Below are 21,717 nucleotides of genomic sequence, written 5' to 3' on the forward strand. Positions count from 1 at the left end.
CAGTGGAAGTGCAAAAACATAACAAAATAAATTTTTTTAGATATGAAATTTCATCATTTTTTTCACTTACTGTTGGCTGCATTTGTTGCAATAGGTAAATTTTTCTTCACAAGTAAGAGAGATTCTTTGATGAATTTTGCACAGCATACAAACCAAACTTACAGGTGTATGAAACTCTAGAATTTTCCAAATCTATTAAAAACTGTGGTAAAAATTGAGATAATTAACTACAAAATTTGATTTTTTTCTAAACATAAAGTTTAAAACGTAACAGCTCATTTTTTCATAAATGAAATAGATTCTAGAGTTACAGACACCTGTAAGTATGGTTTGTATGCTGTGCAAAATTCATCGAACAGTCTGTCTTACTTATGAAGTAAAGTGTACCTATAGAAACAAGCGCAGCCAATAGTAAGTGAAAAAATAATGAAATTTCACATGTAATAAAAAATTTTTTGTTATGTTTTTGAACTTCCGCTGCTACGAGTGTGAATCATGAATCCATCCTGGTCATGTTGACAAAGGTTTATGAATTTACTTTTAAAAGTGTAGACAGTGGAAATTAAAATGTCATGTGGTGCCTCTCCTGCTCCAAGTCGGCCCGTTTGACGTCCTACCCCCCTTAACTATTGTACCACTAGCACCACGTTGATAGAAAAATTTATGCAAATTAAGTAAATCGATATGCTTCACATGTATGAGATCATCCTATTGATCAGTGAAATCTATGGAATAGATTTTAGACAAAAGGTAGCTAATAAACAACCACATCCCGCCAATCGATGCGCGATGCCAATGCCAGGGTCTGGGTGTGCCAGCAGCCCCCACGAAGTGACGACATGTCTGTCAGCTGCTAAGCAATGCACAGGTGTCCATTCAGGTCCCACAAGTATGTGGTGGTGGCATCCCTTTCATACTTGACACCTCAGTATTTTCTCAGAATGTTTAAATTTGTATAAATTTTCAGAAATTTTGTTAGATTAGTTGAAATTTGTTTAAGTTTGTTATCTACCGAAGGCATTAGTGTCGTGTTACCGCCACAAGAGGATGTGTAATCAGTGCTTGTTGAGATGTTAGTGCCAGACATGGGGGTTTTAATAGCTGTATTACGTACACCCACTCAGCCGAGGAGTGTATCGACAGCTCACTGCATGAGGAATGGAAGCGAGCATTAGTGCTTGAACATATGAAGAGGAAGAATATAAGAATACCATCCTGCAAATAAATGCTTTGCATTAAAGATGCATTACACAATGCATGGCAACATATAGGTCTGCTGGAATTGTCTGTCATATCTAAAACCTACATATAAGCTACCACCACACAAGACACAACAGCCTCCGATCCACCATACCAAAGAACTTGCCTAGTTCGTGAGTTCACAGCTGGAAGGCGCAGCGATGGGTCACATGATCGTGCGTTCAGTCCATAGGAGCACATCATCATCATGACGTCATGTGTTTTTCTGAGATGCACAACTGCCCCAGCCTCCTCATCCCCCTGGCGGTCTGGAGGGGAAAACTGGTGGGAAAAGGAATCAGACTGTTCTGGGCTGCTGGAGAGAGGAAGGAGTGTACTTTATTTATGTTTTGAACAATATTTTTAGGCACACATTTCACCTAGTTTTTTATTATGCTGATACAAAACACTCACCCTGCCAGCGGTCTGGAGTAGGAAAATTGGCCGAAAATGGAATCATCCTGTTCTGGTCTGCTGAAGAAAGAAACAATTGTAATTTATTGCTTCTTGGAACAATTTATTTAGCGACTGATTTTACCTAGTTTATTTATTACAATGATACAAAACACTCACCCTGACGTGCTTGGGGTCACAATATACAGTTTACAGTCCTGGAAACTACTCATAAAGAATGCATTACGCTGATGTACAGACACGCAGACAACTGGTAAATTTCCCAAATAATCCAGTACACACCATACAGAACTGAAAACTACTCCTAGATCACCGAAATAATACACGCAAACACGCTCACAATGCTTAAACACCCGAAAATAATTCAGAGCACAAACACTCAGTGCACGTAAGAAACCCAACCTATCACCGACTCGGACACTGATTCTACTGGATGGAAAGCTCATCCGCCGTTCAGCGAGGGATTATCTAACATCAACTCAACTCCTATAATAAAGCAGCTATTAACAAAAGGAGGGAAAAAAACATTCTCGATGATACTAAATGCTCTCTTTCCACAATAATAGACAAAGTCCAGTTTCACTTAGTTTATGAGCAAAATCTGTACAGTTTTTCACATTCGACTGAGAAAATTATCACGTCTGTGAGGACATTTACATGGAAACTAGAAAAAGAAGCAGCGGAAACTGATTTTCCACACATGAATACTGATGTTGGTGATGTAACAGATTCCAAATCACCCCTATAATTTACAAAGTCAAATAACGTATTTCTCATATCTATAGAACCAGCAAACGTGTCTTCCATGCGCTTGATGCACAGACCACAACCGATCTTCTCTCAACTAAATAAAGACGTGAAATGCGAAGGAGCAGTCAGCAGAATAATTTACATGGGAGGGAATAATGCCTAGCGCAAACACACGTCCATATTGAATCTTCACAAATTTCCGCTTGATCACGAAATCTGTCCAACACATACTAAGTATTAGTTCGTTACTCGGCTGTTGAATAATCAACGAAAGGATAACGTTCTACGAGTCCGGGCGTGGAATGTCAGAAGCTTGAACGTGGTAGGGAAACTAGAAAATCTGAAAAGGCAAATGCAAAGGCTCAATCTAGATATAGTAGGGGTCAGTGAAGTGAAGTGGAAGGAAGACAAGGATTTCTGGTCAGATGAGTATCGGGTAATATCAACAGCAGCAGAAAATGGTATAACAGGTGTACGATTCGTTATGAATAGGAAGGTAGGGCAGAGGGTGTGTTACTGTGAACAGTTCAGTGACCGGGTTGTTCTAATCAGAATCGACAGCAGACCAACACCGACAACGATAGTTCAGGTATACATGCCGACGTCGCAAGCTGAAGATGAACAGATAGAGAAAGTGTATGAGGATATTGACAGGGTAATGCAGTGTGTAAAGGGGGACGAAAATCTAATAGTCATGGGCGACTGGAATGCAGTTGTAGGGGAAGGAGTAGAAGAAAAGGTTACAGGAGAATTTGGGCTTGGGACAAGGAATGAAAGAGGAGAAAGACTAATTGAGTTCTGTAACAAGTTTCAGCTAGTAATAGCGAATACCCTCTTCTTCAAACGTATCTCGTCATTCCTTAGTACTTCCGTATCCCACTTCATTGCGTATTGATTCTTCCTGACTAATGTCTTGAACTTCAGCCTACTCTTCATCACTACTATATTGTGATCTGAGTCTACATCTACTCCTGGGTACGCCTTACAATGCAGTATCTGATTTCGGAATCTCTGCCTGACCATGATGTAGTCTAGTTGAAATCTCCCCGTATCTCCCGGCCTTTTCCAAGTATACCTCCTCCTCTTGTGATTCTCCTCTTGTGATTCCTCTTGAGGTATACACGGAAAAGGCCGGGAGATACGGGGAGATTTCAACTAGACTACATCATGGTCAGGCAGAGATTCCGAAATCAGATACTGGATTGTAAGGCGTACCCAGGAGCAGATGTAGACTCAGATCACAATATAGTAGTGATGAAGAGTAGGCTGAAGTTCAAGACATTAGTCAGGAAGAATCAATACGCAAAGAAGTGGGATACGGAAGTACTAAGGAATGACGAGATACGTTTGAAGTTCTCTAACGCTATAGATACAGAAATAAGGAATAGCGCAGTAGGCAGTACAGTTGAAGAGGAATGGACATCTCTAAAAAGGGCCATCACAGAAGTTGGGAAGGAAAGCATAGGTACAACGAAGGTAGCTGCGAAGAAACCATGGGTAACAGAAGAAATAGTTCAGTTGATTGATGAAAGGAGGAAGTACAAACATGTTCCGGGAAAGTCAGCAATACAGAAATACAAGTCGCTGAGCGATGAAATAAATAGGAAGTGCAGGGAAGCTATAAAATAAATAAAATAAAAAATATTATTTAAATATTAATTTTTCTATCTGTATGATGGTGATTGTGATTGTAATTGTAATTAATATTTGCTTATCTGGAACGTGGACGTTTAATTATTCGGTATCAGACGCTTGACAATGGCTTTCTCATAAAGGCAATGTTACTCGTAGTTGACCGTGAAATAAAACTGAAATAATCGGACTTCGTAAATAAATCGTTTCCAAAGACTGCTGCGGTAGGTGCGGACTCATAATCTAAATCTCAATATTTCAATAATTTGCCAGCCATGCCAATACGTCATACAGAGGTGATTGTCTACTAAACATAAAAAGTTACACAGTTAGTTAAATCAGATATATTCAATGAATAAGCCTACAGTTCATAATCCTACTTACTTTTATAAATATAAATTCTTTACAGAATCGAGTGCCTAGTCTGGTTGCAACTCGCAGTATTCTTCTATAACATGAAATATGGCGGTGTGCCAGACAATAGAATAAAATACGTACTTCTCGCACCACTTCTACCAGAGCTCACCCATTTCTTAATCAAACATAAGAGTAACGTAATTGTGTTTTTGTTTTATCAGCGACACAGCGCTGCAGTTGTGTACCATAGGCTTTATTTATTTGTCACTGATTATTTATTTAATTAATATTTCGCGTTTCCGAGGAAACTCACGCTCGGCATGCAAATGTGCCTTTATATTGCCCCCTGAATTGCGAGGCGAAAGGACACACCTGCAGGCGAGCAATTCACCTAAAGGCACAAGAAAATCTAAGTTATATACAACTATTTACATGACCTACATTATACACATTATATACAAAATTTGAATGACGCGGGTGCGCCGTAAATGTTCTTATGTTGGCAGATAGAGTGCGCGCATGCGCAGAAGCGTCTGTGTGACTCCGGCACTGCCGTTATATCGTACAGTTAGATCACGCGGCACAGTATTGCAGTTCATATTGTTCGTGTGCGCGCGTTTCTCAGTCGTTGCACAAAGAAAATATTCAACCAAGATTACATATGAAGACTACATTCTATGACAGGTAACTTAGTTTTAAATTTACAATATTTGTTATAACACAATACAACTTAGATTGTTGAATGTTCTTAGTTACATAGTATTGTTTTGAAATACTTCAAAGAAAAATGTCCGTATGTTTCAGGTGCGTTGACCTATACACATCGTGTCGTTATTACAGTTCATATTCATCTGCTGCACAATAATTTTTTTTTTTTTACAGGTTAGTATCGTCGTGGTAAAGTTTTTTTTTTTTTTTGATCACAGTAACATCGTTGTATAACAACGTGATTAATACATAAGCGTGTCCATTTCCCATTTCCATTATAGTCGTTGTGATGCATTTCGTTGTGACTAAAGGCATTGCTCATTACAGATCAGACGTGACCCGTCGAGTAATTGGTCCACGTGCAGTTCGTTTTTTTTTTTTTTTTACATTCCGTGGAAGCTTGGTTGCAGAACCTCGGACGGCACATTGCTGGCGTCGATCCTTGGACAGTCCAGGTAAGAGTGTCCGTCACATTTCGAGAACATTTCATTCCCTGAAGTTCCAACCAAAATTCTTCCACCCGTCGTGTTGTTTTCTGGACAGGCACTTTGTGTCCATTTAATCCAGTTAACATCTTGAAGTTAGGTACTGTAGTAATGTCACTAGACGATGCACGAATTATGCACTTCACATTTTCAGTTTTTTTTTTTTGCTGAATATAGCTCACCTAAATGTTCGTAGTTATTAATCAAAGAAATCGTTCATCGCGTTTACATAGGTACGATGCATAATGAATGGCATTAACCGTTTCCTTCACATAGGTTTCTGCGTAGTTGCAGAGTTAGTAATGTTCGTTAATGTCCGTGAACAGAGGTTCACTATGCAATGTCTTTTTGGCACTCGTTTTGTTCAAATTTTTACATAGTAACAGTTACATGATACATCAGTTAAAAAAAATAAGTAATTATACATACACACGTCACATATTTTCTTAGCATAAACATAATACAGTTGCACATAAACATGTTTGCATCATCATTACATAGCTATAGGTTATTACATTGTGTCACGTGATGTCATCTGAAATTAAGATAGGTTAGACACAACATTCATTACATCAGTAGGCAAGACCAGGCGTTTTCACTACTCAATAAATATTCAAAATAGTAAGAGAGAAAAAATGTTCGATTCCTCGCGTTTTGTGCGTGTGTGTAGAGTGTCTGTGTGGCCTTGACTACTGATAGATGCTTTTCGTGTTGAGAGATGTGCGTCTAATCTATTTCTCAAAGTAAAAGATCGCTTCACAGATGACGTCTGTCGGTTCGTCAGGTGTTATACCAAGTCAGTGGTACCTACTATAACAAATGTTCCGTGAAAAATTAATATATCATTCACTGCTACGTAATCATAAATTTTATTTTAATATTCCGTCTTCCAGGTGGAGGCGCGCGCTGAAAGAAGAGTTCTTCTGCCTTCAACTGCGACTCTGGAACCGCTGAAATGAAAATTTCTACCTACTTATTATCTGTGTTGTAACAACAGAGTTTTTCGAGTTGCTTAGCAATATTTTGATGGGTATGACTTTGACATTATTCAGCATGAAATGCTCTAAGATCTTGGTGTGCGTATTTTTCTAAAATTCTTTGAAGTGTGCCAACGTGTTCCTTCCAAGACTGTGTAGCTATCAGTATATCATCTACATAGTGTGTGACTGTCTCAACTAAATCGTCGCCAAGCACGGTATCCAGGGCTGTAATGAATACCCCAGAGCTGACATTCAGTCCGAAAGGTAGAACACAAAACTGATAGGTTCGCCCCCCGAACATAAATGCAGTATATTTCCGTGAATCAGGAGTGATACCCACCTGCCAAAACGAATTAGCGAGATCTATTGTGGAAAAATATTTTGCATCTAGAAATTTCTGTAATTGCTCTTCTAAATTTTCGGGTTTTGTGTGAACCGGTAAAATTATTTCATTAATTGCTCGAGCGTCTAACACTAACCTAATGCTTCCATTTGATTTTTTGACAATAAGTAGAGGACTACAATAAGGTGAGGTGGATGGTTCAATGACCTTCCAGTCTAACATTTGTTTTAATTCTTGCCACACAGCAGGTCGTTGAGATAACGGTACGTTATATGTCTTGTGGTAGAAGATCTTGTGAGGCTTAACTTCAATCTTGTATACATACGTGTTGATAACACCTAATCGTTTGGTAAAAACTTGTAAATATTTGGATAACACTTCCTGTAGTTTTATACGTTCATGTACACTGAGAGCTGTAGCTTCACTTATCTTATGATCAAGCAATGTTTTCAAGTCCATTAGCTCTGTGTCAGATGAGTGTTTTTGCATATCTTGAATGTCATTGTCAAGTACTAACTGAACCTTGTACCCTGTACAGTGTTTGTCATGCTTTAGAGTTCTCCTGTCCAAATCAATAATAATTACACTGCCTTTATCATTTAAAATACATTTACCTTTGGAGAAGTCTATAATAGAGTCCTTCTCGCTCATAATATCTATGCCTAATATGCAATTTGTCACAAGGTTTTGTACAACCAGGAATGGCCACTGTACGGTTCCATTACCTATTTTAATGTTTACAAAAACTTGCTTCGTAACCCTACATGACTTATTACCTAGTGCAGTAGTTATTTTACAGTTTTGGGCAGGAAACTCAGGCACAGGTTCCAATTCACACATCTTTTTATAGAAATTAAAAGACAAAACGCTCACAGCTGCACCTGTATCTAGGATAATAGTAGTTGGAATCCCACCTACTACACCAGTAGTAGATGCTAAAACAATTTCATTTGTGTTTGAACGACATTGTGTACTGTCTTGTAAAAGTTCATCTGATATATTCTCATTGTGGTTGTATCTTATAAATAAAATAGGTAATTTTTGTTTAGAATTATTCGGCATATCATTATTCTGTTGTTCAAGTGTGGTGTCAAATAACTGATTAACATTGCAGTCGCCCCGCAAGAATTCTTCAGCCACGACCTGGGGCATAGAAGTGACTGTTTCTAGTTTGTTGGATTAGCATTTGTACTAGGTACTGACACAGATTGATGTTGTGCATCAGGTGTCATTTCTATTATATTCACATTCGGATATTGCCTATTATGATCTCCAAACTTTTGCGGTTGTTGTTGCTGTTGCGCATTATAACTTACCTGTCGGTCGTAAGGTATGCTCCAATTTTGTCCTGGTGGATGCTGTGGTAAAGCAGAGTTTGAATGGAAGTACTGATCGTTACGAGTCCAACCTTGATGCTGTCTTGGCTCGTAGTTATTATTATTTCTATTTCTGTTTGTGTTTTTGTTGTTGCCTTTGTATCCGTTGTTACCGTTGTAGTTATTACCGCGGTGCCTTTTGTATGGATTGCCGCATGAAGTGTTATTACTGTTGTAACTATTGTTTGTATTGGAATACGCGTGTTGATTTTGATTTTCGTATTGAAACGGCATGTGAGTTTGCTGTTTTTGCTGTACCGCGTATCCAACTGTGGGCGCGCCAGAATTGAGTTGGCAAGCCTGCATGTTTTGCATACCACTAGTGTAAACATTGTGGCTGCTGTTTTGCCGCGCGAAGCGCTGATCTTCAAGTAACATGTCAACCGAATCTAAGGCTGTTAAAAAATAATCTGAATCGTCATCCGGGATATGTAGGAGTTTTTCTTTAATGTTGAAAGGCAATTTGGCCTTCAACGCACGGAGTATATCACGCGTTGCGACTGGTTCGTCTAAAAAGTGTCCCATGTTCAAGTATTTTTCAAAATATCTGCGTAAGTTGCCATTTTTACTGTTAAAAGTTTCAGGTTCTAAAATTTGTCTTCTGAGTCGCTCCTGGACGGATTGCGACCAGAATTTGTTCAGAAAAGCACGCTCAAACTCACTGTACGTGGTACATACGTCAGCTTGACTGTATGCCCAGACAGCTGCATCGCCTTGGATGTAACCGACAATATATGAAATCTTTTTCCGGTCACTCCAAGTGCGTGGAAATGCGTTACTAAAAGATTTAAGAAAAATCACCGGATGAATGGTTCGTTTTTCTGGGATAAAAATCTGAAATTGCCTGTGTTTCATTAAGCTTTCTTCTTCCTTCGCATTGTGATATGGATTTATTCCACTGTAATTACTGGTATGTTCAGCTGGCGAGTAATTACGATAATGTTGCTCTGGTTTACCATGATAATAGCTTGTGTTTGTGTTTGCACATCGTGGTATGTGTTGTAGTCGTGGTGTGTTTTGTTCTTGTGTGTTTGTCGTGTGCGGTATGTGTGTGTCATACTCGAATGTATATTGGTTCCTGAACTGTGCATTTTGACTGATATTTTCGTTACATTCAGACTGTGGTCGATCGGTGAATTGTCTCATGGGTGCAGTGACGGATTGTACTGCGTCACTGATCAGCTGTTTGTTATTAGTAATGTATTGCGCTACGGAGTCGTGCACAATTGTTGGTAAATTTTCACGTAAGCATCTATCAAAATGTTTGTCTTTGTTCACTACCCAATCATGAAATTCTTTATTAATATTTTGAAAATGAGCTGTGGCATCAGATTGTAAGATGTCAGTCAGGTGTTGTTCAACATTGTCAAATTTATTCTGTACGTCAGTAATTCGTTTTTCAAGGTTGTCATGTACTGAAGGATATGTTTGAATTTGTTCAGTAAGAACTTCACACGTGACATTAAGGTTTTTTACTTGTGTCTGTAAAAGTGCTACGTCAGTTGTAGTCTTTTCTTGTCTCGTATTAAGCTGGGAAAATTTAGTACTGAGTTCAGTCATCTGTTTGGTCAGTGTGGCCTCTATAAGTTCCACACGTTTACATAAAGTGTCATTACCTGTCTTGAGTGCTATGAGGTCAGATTTAATTGCGTCATTTTGTGTCTGTAAGGTTGCCATGTTTTCGGCGTTCTGTTTCCTTATGTATGCCATATTTTTTGCGTTTTGTTTCATTAGCATTTGTAACATGTCGGCAATGTTTACTGTTTGCAAGGTCTGTGCCCCCGTCGCGTCATTAGACGTGACGTCATGCATCAACATGGGCTCTGACTGAGACTTTGAAATTTTTGTAGTGGACGGCCTATTGCCAAAATTTCCGTCAACACTTGCGTCAATGTTTGATAAATCGTCACTACCGGTTGCTGTCGTAAAGTCATTTTCTAACATTTGTCTCTCGTCCGAGTCGGATTGCGTCTGAATAGTACGTCTTTGCTGTTCCATTTTTGCGTATTGATTTCTAGTTATTACCATGCCACACGTGATATATGTTTCAAGAAAATATTTTACACTGATTTTAAAATAAAATGCAGTTGAGCATGAATCGCTCGTAGCAACAATGGCTGTCTGTTAATTTAAAAATATAAACTGAATTTGAGATTATTGGTAATGGCTGCTGTCCATGTTACTACGTATCGTACAGAAGTCGGCCATATTGTACACTCGTGTATTGGTATTGTTGCATACGTTATTGTTTAAGGAAAAGTACTGAGAATGAAATTTATCACTGAAAACTGTTATGCACGAAAGAAACACTACAGAATCTACTGAAAAGCTAATACACTGAATTATACGTCTGGTCAAGCCTGCTAATGCGAAGATGCTGCGTCTTACCTTATTTTGCTGGAAGTTTCATTGCGTCTTCCCGCAAAATTTTAGAATTGGAAAATATCTTCAGATTTTTTGTTATCTCTCATACATTCACGTCCAGGTCCAGAAAGTTGATTTTTCACATGAAACAAAGAGAACAATGTAACAAATGACAAAATAACAAGTCCGACACGCAGTCGCCAATATAAAATAAATAAAATAAAAAATATTGTTTAAATATTAATTATTCTATCTGTATGATGGTGATTGTGATTGTAATTGTAATTAATATTTGCTTATCTGGAACGTGGACGTTTAATTATTCGGTATCAGACGCTTGACAATGGCTTTCTCATAAAGGCTTGTAGTTGACCGTGAAATAAAACTGAAATAATCGGACTTCGTAAATAAATCGTTTCCAAAGACTGCTGCGGTAGGTGCGGACTCTTAATCTAAATCTCAATATTTCAATAATTTGCCAGCCATGCCAATACGTCGTACAGAGGTGATTGTCTACTAAACATAAAAAGTTACACAGTTAGTTAAATCAGATATATTCAATGAATAAGCCTACAGTTCATAATCCTACTTACTTTTATAAATATAAATTCTTTACAGAATCGAGTGCCTAGTCTGGTTGCAACTCGCAGTATTCTTCTATAACATGAAATATGGCGGTGTGCCAGACAATAGAATAAAATACGTGCTTCTCGCACCACTTCTACCAGAGCTCACCCATTTCTTAATCAAACATAAGAGTAACGTAATTGTGCTTTTGTTTTATCAGCGACACAGCGCTGCAGTTGTGTGCCATAGGCTTTATTTATTTGTCACTGATTATTTATTTAATTAATATTTCGCGTTTCCGAGGAAACTCACGCTCGGCATGCAAATGTGCCTTTATAAAGCCAAGACGAAATGGCTGCAGGAAAAAGTGAAGACATCGAAAAAGATATGATTGTCGGAAGGACAGACTCAGCATACAGGAAAGTCAAAACAACCTTTGGTGACATTAAAAGCAACGGTGGTAACATTAAGAGTGCAACGGAAATTCCACTGTTAAATGCAGAGGAGAGAGCAGATAGGTGGAAAGAATACATTGAAAGCCTCTATGAGGGTGAAGATTGGTCTGATGTGATAGAAGAAGAAACAGGAGTCGATTTAGAAGACATAGGGGATCCAGTATTAGAATCGGAATTTAAAAGAGCTTTGGAGGACTTACGGTCAAATAAGGCAGAAGGGATAGATAACATTCCATCAGAATTTCTAAAATCATTGGGGGAAGTGGCAAAAAGTAGAACTACTTAAACCTAAGTAACCTAAGGACATCACACACATCCATGCCCGAGGCAGGATTCGAACCTGCGACCGTAGTGGTCACGCGGTTCCAACTGAAACGCCTAGAACCGCTTCTGGATGAATGAAGAACAATTTTTAAACTATTATAAAACTGCAATGTAAACTATGTCGATCAGTGCAACAACCATTAAATATGTTTTGTTAACACGCAGCGGCCAAATAAATATGTGAATGAAAACAGTGATTCGTTGAGAAGTTTTTTCGCCCGACACTCGTGAGTGGTGAGACTCCCTTGTCTGCTGTATCGACAATGGAGCCACAGTCGGGGTAACCGCGGAAACACTAATTTGGTGCTAAGCAGTCAGACAAGATGCTTGTTCTCGTGCTTATCACTGCGCTCGACAGCGTCGCATTCGCGATTCTGTGCTGGTAAGTCGCCGCCAGCTCTCTCATCCTCGCACACTCGTCACTCTAAACGCTGTAGGCCGGAATCGCTGCGTCAGTCTCGCGTTTTGGTCGTAGTCGAGCTGTCGTGTGTCTGGCGAGGCATACAGGCAACAATTGCTCTCGCGTCTCGAAGTTCTTACAACGTTTCACACCGAAATAAATGTTTCGGAAAACCTTTCGCTCCTTTCAGCTCTTAGTATTGCTTATTGTTAGTAAACCAAACTACTTACCCTTCGTCAATCGTAATTAAAATGCATGTTCTTCTCTTTTCTGTTTCAGGCTTCTATGGCAGCTCATACTCTCTACTGAAATGTAAGTACCAAGTCTTTCTGAATAATAGATGATAAGTTCTTTTAGTTATATATGTTACATATAATGGTTTACGATAGCTCGTCAGTGCTTGCAAAGAGGGAAGATACAGATAAGATCGCCAACCACAGTGCTCAGGTTGGACACAGCACAGAGGTAGAGGGTGTGACGTCATGTAATGATCGATGTGACGAGCACGATCGTATAGGGTAGCAACATGCAGTCCAGAAGATATGCCAGTTGTGTCACGATACACATGCAGCTAATCACTTTAGTAGTAGTTAACTACCAGCATGACAGACTGACGTACTTCGTTAAATTGTATTGAAGCATCGTCTTAACATATGTTCAATGTCGCTTGTGGCGCAGTAAGTAGTACATGACAAATTCGCATATCCGATATGGTGTAGTATACCTGTGTGTGGCACCGTTTACGTGTAGTCTGCAAACGCGTAGTGTAAGATCAACAAATAATGTGTTTTCGAAATAAGTCAGCTGGCTGCTGATAATGCTTTTGATAGCTTGGTTCGTTATACATACTCCTTAAAAGAAATTGCCACGGCACAATCGTAAATTTTTATAAGTTTGACAAATCTCTTCTCACAAGAATGACACTGTTTAAGGGTAATATATTTTAGGATAATTATCCAAGCAATATCTTCCAAAACAAATGAATTTTGTCTTCGTTTTTTTAGATGGCGATCGGAAATGGACTTGCTGGAATTGGATTTCGAGGAATATGTACTGGACATCGAGGCTGACCTGGCAGAAGAACTGGACCTCTTCGAGGTTATCCCTGACGAGATGGATTATTCAGATACAGATCTATGGTGGATGGACGAACTGATGCCAGAAGAAGATTGGTTAGCCAATGTAAGGGAGATGGTGGAGGACGAAGACGCTTCTCCTGTGCGAGAAGTCGTTGTCATACGGATACATTTCTTTGGTGTAAAGGAATTTGTAATTCCGAAACGTAAAGTAATGGCTTTCTTTGAGTCTGTACTAGGTCAAGAAATAAATAACGTTTCTTAATTTTTGAAGCTGTTTTTATTAGCTCCATGGTCGAATAGGTAGTGTTAAAGACTAGTAATGTACATATTCTGTGTTCAGCTTCCAGAAAATACAAGAAGTCGTTTGGTTATTTTTTCATCTCTATACAGTCGCCAAGTTCCTCAATGAAAATTGAAGAAAGGGTGTAAAAATTATGACATGAAGAAAAAAAGAGCAAACATTTCATTGAGAAGTTGTTTATTCCTAATTTCAATTTTTTAGCAAAATAATGGAATAATATTTTGGCAGTATGTTGCTCTGGGGTAACATAAAATACAGGGAGCGAAACGTTGTGTACAGCTTGGACAGAAATCAGACTACTTGTAAAAGTGAGAGAACACTAAATATAGACATCGGCTGAAACAAGGGAGACATGTTTGTAATCTACCCCTGCCCATGTTATTCAGCCTACTTATGGAGGAAGAAATAAAGCAAACCAAAGATAATGTGGAATGTGAATTAAAGATGGGGACAAGAAAGAAAACCTCTAAGGCTTGCCAATAACATTGTCACCCTGTCAGAGACGGCGGTGAACTTTAGGAAGATCACTTGAACGAAATGCATAGTGCCTAGGAAATAGGTTACAAGATGACGGTAACTAAAAGTGAATATGGGTACTAAGATGTTAAACTGAGACACTAAAGGTATTAGACTAGGTTACTGTTTTTTTAGAAATACACTTTAAGACAATAAAATAAATAAACGATGCACAACGAAGAATTATGCAAATGGGAAGGAAATAGATAGAAGTGATGACGAGACAGAAAGCTGATTACAGTTTCAGAAAAATTGCGAGATTTATTGTAGAGAAAGCGTTCCACTAATTGGGCTAGACAATAACGCGTTGGTCCACTTCTGGCACTTATGCAAGCAAGCACTTATTTGTAGGGCATTGATTGAGAGAGCAGTCTTGCTGAGGGATATCGTGCCAAATTCCGTCCAGTTAGCGCGTTCGATCGCCATAATATTATCTGATGGGAGGGCCCTGCCCATAATGCTGCAAACGTTCTCAATAGGGGAGAGATCCAGAGACACTGCTCACCATCATAGTTTCTGTGCAAGCAGCATGACGGCATGCAATAGAAACTGTCGCCACTTGTGGGCAGGCATTATTTTGCTGAAATGTAAGCCTAGGAAGACTGACCATTGAGGGCAACAAAACGAGGCACAGAATTTCGCTGAAGTACCGTTGTGCTGTAAGGATGGCGCGGGTGACAACCAAAGGAGTCCTGCTATGAAAGAAAACGGCAGTACTCCTGTTGTTGGGCCACATGGCGGCCGACGTGGACGACGGTACGTCAACGCTCATATGAGCCCTAGAGAAGTCGTCGCTGGGCATTGGGGCCTGCTTAGAAGGAGGACTCCTCACTGAGGACAGTTCTACTCCAGTCAATGAGGATAGATGCCGAATGGCCCGACGCCACTGATAACGCAACTTTTTGGTGTACAGAGGTCAATGGAGGTCGGCGCAATGGGCGCTGTGAACTCAGCCTCCTCTCTGTGAGCCTCTTAGTAACGGCCCTTTGATCACCGGAGCATCAGTTGGACATCGGCAATGTGTGGCCCTGCAGTCGGCAACGCTTATATAAGACAACAACTGTCTGGCGCAGTATTTGGACGCGTTACTGCTGCTACAATGGCAGGTTATCAAGATTTAAGTAGGTCTGAATGTTATTTTATAGTCAGCGCACGAGTGACGGGACGTAGCAACTCAGAGGTAGCGATGAAGTGGTAGTTTTCCCGTATTACAATTTCACGAGTGTACCGTGAACATCAGAAATCCGGAAAAACATCAAACCTCCGACATCGCTGAAGCCGGAACAAGATCCTGCAAGAATGGGACCAAAGACGACTGAAGTGAATCGTTAAATGTGACAGAATTGCAACCCTTCCGCAAACTGCTTCAGATTTCAGTGCTGGGTCATCAACATATGTCAGCATGGGAACCATTCTACGAAACAGCATCGATATGGGCTTTTAGAGCCAAAGGACAACTGGTCTACCCATGACGACTTCACGACAAGATGCTTTACGCCTCTCCTGGACTTTGGACTGTTGATGACTGGAAACATGTTGCCTGATTCTGTATCGAGCGGATGGACGTGTACGAGTATGGAGACAACCTCATGAATCACTGGACCCTGCATGTCAACAGGGAACAGTTCAAGCTGGCGGAGGCTCTGTATCCGTGTGGGGCGTGTGCAGCTGGAGTGATATGGGACCCCTGGTACGTCTAGGTACTACTCTAACTGGTGACACGTACGTAAACATCCTGTCTGATCACCTGCATCCATTCACGTCCATTGTGCATTCCGACGGACTTCGTCAATTCCAGCAAGACAAAGCGACACTCTACACGTCCAGAATTGCTACAGTGTGGCTCCAGGCACACTCATCTGAGTTTAAACACTTCCACTGCCCACCAAACTCACGAGACAAGAACATTAGTGAGCATATCTGGCTTGCAACGTGCTGTTCAGAAGAGATCTCCACCTCCTCGTCCTCGTACGGATGTATGGAGCGTCCAGCAGGATTCATGGTGTCAGTTCCCTCCAGCAGCACTTCAGACAGTAGTCGACCTTATCCCACGTCATGCTGTAGCACTTCTGCATGCTCGCGGAGGCGCTACACGATATTACGCATGTGTATGTTTTTGAAGAGCTCTAAGCCACAACGTGACTAAAAGAAGCTACGTACGAAGGGCGACCGTCAATAATGGGCCAGAAGCGCGCTATATGACAAAGGGAACCGACACTTTACAGCCAGGACATCACCATATCGGCAGTAGAATAGCCCTGTAGAGCTCGACAATGCAGGGCTATCGTCAGTCCATAACCAATATATGATACCAGAAAAGACGACACAGACAGATGGGGCTGGCAAGACGGCGCCGACGGCAAACTTGTCCCAAGCAGGCTGGGCTGACTGTGAAGGTGGTCCGCTGACGGTAGCAACAGGCAACCCAGCAGGGTCGACGCCCCCTTAAGTTAGAACTACAACCAACGCCGGCAGACACGACAGAGCCACAAAATGTGCCAATACAAATTCAAATGACATAAGCTTCCATGTGCGATAGATATGTAGACATAGGAACGAAGACAAGCATATTGACTAGCTTCTCTCAATATCAACACCATTCAGTCGCAGAAAAGGATGTTTTTACTTAAAGTTGTGCTATAAACGGCAGACATAGACATCCTCCTACAAGAAGTGTACATCGACGAATTTCCCATATGTGCTGGTACAAAGACTTAGCATTACGTGCCTTCAAAACTGGTAGCAGCATTACACAACGTCTTACTAAAGGCATCAGGGTAGGGGATATTTTGTACCATTCGCCGTGGGATGGGGGGGGGGGGGGGGGGGGAGGATTAGCAGAGACGGCGCTGATGGTCGGCTCATTATGTCTATGTACTGTCGAGTACAAAGGGACTTCGTTTCGCCCGTAAATGCAGATACCGGTCCCTCAAAACTGATGGTGTTATTAAAAGATGTAACTTTTCCAATTGTTACGGCATTTTTCTAGAAGTCAGTTTGGCCACCAACACAAATGCAGCCACCACCAACAATGACCGTCTGCTCCTGCTAATTTTAATAGTTTTGTTTTCAGTGATTAATTTCAATTTCTATTTCATATCAAATTACTCTTACACATTCAGTAATCTTGCGGGAGCAGACGCGTCACATCCAATAAAGATGATTCAAAATTTCGGTCACTTTCCTGACTTTAGGTGATACAAGTAGTATGGTACCCTAATTCTAAGCAATGAATAAAATTTTTTTACATAGCTATTCTGTTCATAAAACAAAACTTACGTTCATCTGCGAGTATTGGGCCAGCCGTTGTGGCCGAGCGGTTCTAGGCGCTTAGGCGCTTCAGTCTGGAACAGCGCGACCGCTATGGTAGCAGGCTCGAATCCTGCGTCGGGCATGGATGTGTGTGATGTCCTTAGGTTGGTTAGGTTTAAGTAGTTCTAAGTAGTTCTAAGTTTAGGGGACTGATGACCTCAGAAGTTAAGTCCCATTGATATTTTTTTTTTTTTTTGCAAGTGTTGGCATTGAAAATGAGAACACTTACTTCCAAAAGAGCATTCGGTTGTAGCTTTTACAATAATTCTGATATCTAATTCTTCGTTTGTGTGGCCATAGTGTCCGTACTTGCCTTATGATTCTTGGGGGTATTTTTGTTCTGTCGTTGCAACTACAAAAATGCGTGATTTTTTTCACCAGACGCGTTTCGCTTTATTGAGGTAAAGCATCATCAGTCGTCTGTAATAAAGTTTTGATTTGTTTTTAGATCGAAAAACAGTTCGTAAAGAATAAGTTGATTTGTACTTACGGTGATTTTGGTTGATTTCTCGCTTACATCGGGAAATGCCGTCTGCTAGCACATCGTTGTTTCTCTGTGTTAGACACTAACAATTTTGGTCTAATTTTTAGATGTCCTGCAGCAGTATGCATTTCTTATGTTTCGCACAACAAAGAGTGTAATCGTGCCCAATTGATAATTGTTAGCAGAAATCTATTTACTTCAACGAACCATTCAGATAAAAGATAAACTATAGGAAAGACCAGTTAGTGGACGTCCGTTGCAGTATTGGCGTGGAAGTTCCAGTCTTCAAAGTGGTTCAAATGGCTTTGAGCACTATAGGACTTAACATCTGAGGTCATCAGGCCCCTAGAACTTAAAACTACTTAAACCTAAGTAAGGACAGCACACACATCCATGCCCGAGTATTTTAGTATTCCTGTGTGTCGCACCGTTTACTTGCAGTCTCCAAACGCTTAGTGTGAGGTCATCAGATAATGTATTTTAGAAATAAGGTAGCTTGGTGCTGATAATGCTTTTGATAAGTTGGTTTGTTTTACGTACTCCTTAAAAGACGTGCCACGACACAGTCATAAATTTTTATAAGTTTGAAAAATCTCTTCACACAAGAATGAGCTGTTTAAGGGTAATATATTTTAGAATAGTTTTCACATAATGTCTTCCAAAACAATTCAATTTTATTTTTAAATGGCGATCGGAAATGGACTTGCTGGAAGCTGATTTCGAGGAATATGTACTGCACATCGAGGCTGACCTGGCAGAAGAACTGGACCTCTTCGAGGTTATCCCTGACGAGATGGATTATTCAGATACAGATCTATGGTGGATGGACGAACTGATGCCAGAAGAAGATTGGTTAGCCGATGTGAGGGAGATGGTGGAGGACGAAGACGCTTCTCCTGAGGGAGAAGTCGTTGTCATACGGATACATTTCATTGGTGTAAAGGAATTTGTAATTCCAAAACGTAAACTAGTGGCTTTCTTTGAGTCTTTACTAGGTCAAGAAATAAATAACGTTTCTTGATTTTTTGTAACTGTTTTCATTACTTCCATGGACGAATAGCTGTAATTGTTTGGAATTTTTTGCATCTCTATACAGTCACTACGTTCGCCTTTCGTCAATGATAATTGAAGTATAGATGTGAAAATAATAACATCGAACAAAACAAGAGCAGACATTTCATTGAGAAGCTGTTTACTCTTAATTTTAATTTTATAGCAAAATAATGGAATAACATTTTGGCAATATTGACTACAAAATGTTCTGATTTGTGTACAGCTTGGACAGAAATCAGATTTTACGTGTAAAATTTAAAGAATACGAAATACACGCATGGGCTGAAAGAAGGGTAACACATGTTTGTAATCCATCCTTGCCCGTGTTATTCAACCTACTTATGGAGGAAGAAATAAAGCAAACCAAAGATAATTTAGAATGTGAATTAAAGATGGGGACGTGAAACAAAAACTTTAAGGCTTGCTGATAACATTGACACAGAGACGGCAATGAACTTGAGGAAGATCACTTGAACAGAATGCACAGTGTGTAGGAAATGGGTTACGAGATGACCTTAAGTAGAAGTGAACATGGGTATTAAGATGATAAACTAAGGCACTAAAATATTATTCGTGTTTACTGTTTTCTCAGAAATTCCTTGCAACGTGCTGTTCAGAAGAGATCTCCACCTACTCGTCCTCTTACGGATTTATGGACAGGATTCACGCCGTCACTTCCCTCCAGCACCACTTCAGACAGTAGTCGACCTTATGCCACGTCGTGTTGTAGCACTTCTGCATGCTCGCGGAGGCCCTACACGATATTACGCATGTGTATCTGTTTTGCTCTCTGGTGTAGGTGGGTCGAGTAATCAATGAAGATGTGTTGCATCGATGGCGGATTTGAAGAGCTCTAAGCAAAAACGTGACTAAAAGAAGCTACGTACGAAGGGCGACCGTCAACAATGGGGCGGAAGTGTGGTATATGACAAAGGGAACCGACGCTTTACAGCCAGAACACCACCATATCGGCAGTAGAATGCCCTGAAGAGCTCGACAACGCAGAGCTATCGTCAGTCCATTACGAATAATATTACCACAAAAGACGCCACAGACAGAATGGGCTGGCAAGACGACTCCGACGGCAAACTTCCCCCAAGCAGACTGGGCTGACTGTGAAGGGGATTCGCTGACGGTAGCAACAGGCAACCCGGCGCCACTTTAAGTTAGAACTATAACCAACGCCGGCAGACACGACAGAGGCACACAATGTGCCAATACAAATTCAACTGACATAAGCTTCCATGAGCGATAGATACATAGGCATCGGAACGAAGACAGGCTTACCTCTCTCAATATCAACGACATTCAGTCGCATAAAAGGATGTCTTTACCTAAAGTTGTGATATAAACGGCGGACATATACATCCTGCTTGTACAAGAAATGCACATCGACGTATTTCCCATATGTGCAAATGCAAAGCCTTAGTATTACGTACCTTCAAAACTGGCAGCAGCATTACGTAACTTCTTACTAAAGGCATCAGGGTAGTAGGGGATATCTTGAACCATTCGAAGGGGGGGGGGGGGAGGATTATCAGAGACTGTGCTTGATGGACGGCTCATTATGTCTATGTACTGTCGAGTACAGACGGAACAGAAGAGACTTTCTGTTTCTTCACAGAGGAAATTGCCCCTCTGTTACAATGACGCCACGACTATTTTATCCTAGGCGGCGATTATAATAGTGTACTTGCACTGAAAGATCATTGTTCTCGATGCACAACGTGACCAGAACTACGAATGTTGCCACATTTTTTTGACATGTGGGAGCACAGCCATGGCCTCCATCCGGGATACACTCATGTAACGAGTTATTCCGATAGTCGTATCAATAGAGTGTACACTGGTCCTCCACATCATTATGAATAAATACCTAATAACCGGTATGTCTACCTTTGACACGGATAACAGCAGGGATGTGTCGTGGCGTTGAAGCAGTGAGGCCTTGGTAGGTAACTGGAGGGATTTGGCACCACAGCTGCACACACAAGTCACTTAATTCTGCAATCAATCTATGATACTCATTGGCCGTCGTGGTGCCTTACACTCGTCACGCCATAATGGAACCACCACCAACTTGTCTCCATCCTGCTGTACGGGTGTCAAGGAACTGCTCACCTGGAAGACGAAGCATTCTTGCCCCAGCATCGGCGTGATGAGGAAGGTATCGGATTCATCAGACCATACAACGCTCTGTCACTGAACCAACTTCCAGAGCTGACGGTCAGTACTCATTTCAGTCATAGCTGCTGATGCCGTCTTGTTGACATTGATACACGCATGGGTCGCCCTGTGCAGGCGAATCGTTACCAGTGTTCAGACTCACTTGTACTGAGCACAGCATTAAAATCTGAAGTTAATTCCGCCACAGTTCGCTGCCTGTCCTGTTTCACCAGTCTGTACAGTCTACGACGTGAGACAACTGTAATGTCTACATCTACATCTACATACATACTCCGCAATCCAGCATACGGTGCGTGGCGGAGGGTACCTCGTACCACAACTAGCATCTTCTCTCCCTGTTCCACTCCCAAACAGAACGAGGGGGAAATGACTGCCTATATGCCTCTGTACA

This window comes from Schistocerca cancellata, chromosome 6, assembly GCF_023864275.1.
Source record: "Schistocerca cancellata isolate TAMUIC-IGC-003103 chromosome 6, iqSchCanc2.1, whole genome shotgun sequence".
In the NCBI taxonomy this organism is placed as follows: Eukaryota; Metazoa; Arthropoda; class Insecta; order Orthoptera; family Acrididae; genus Schistocerca; species Schistocerca cancellata.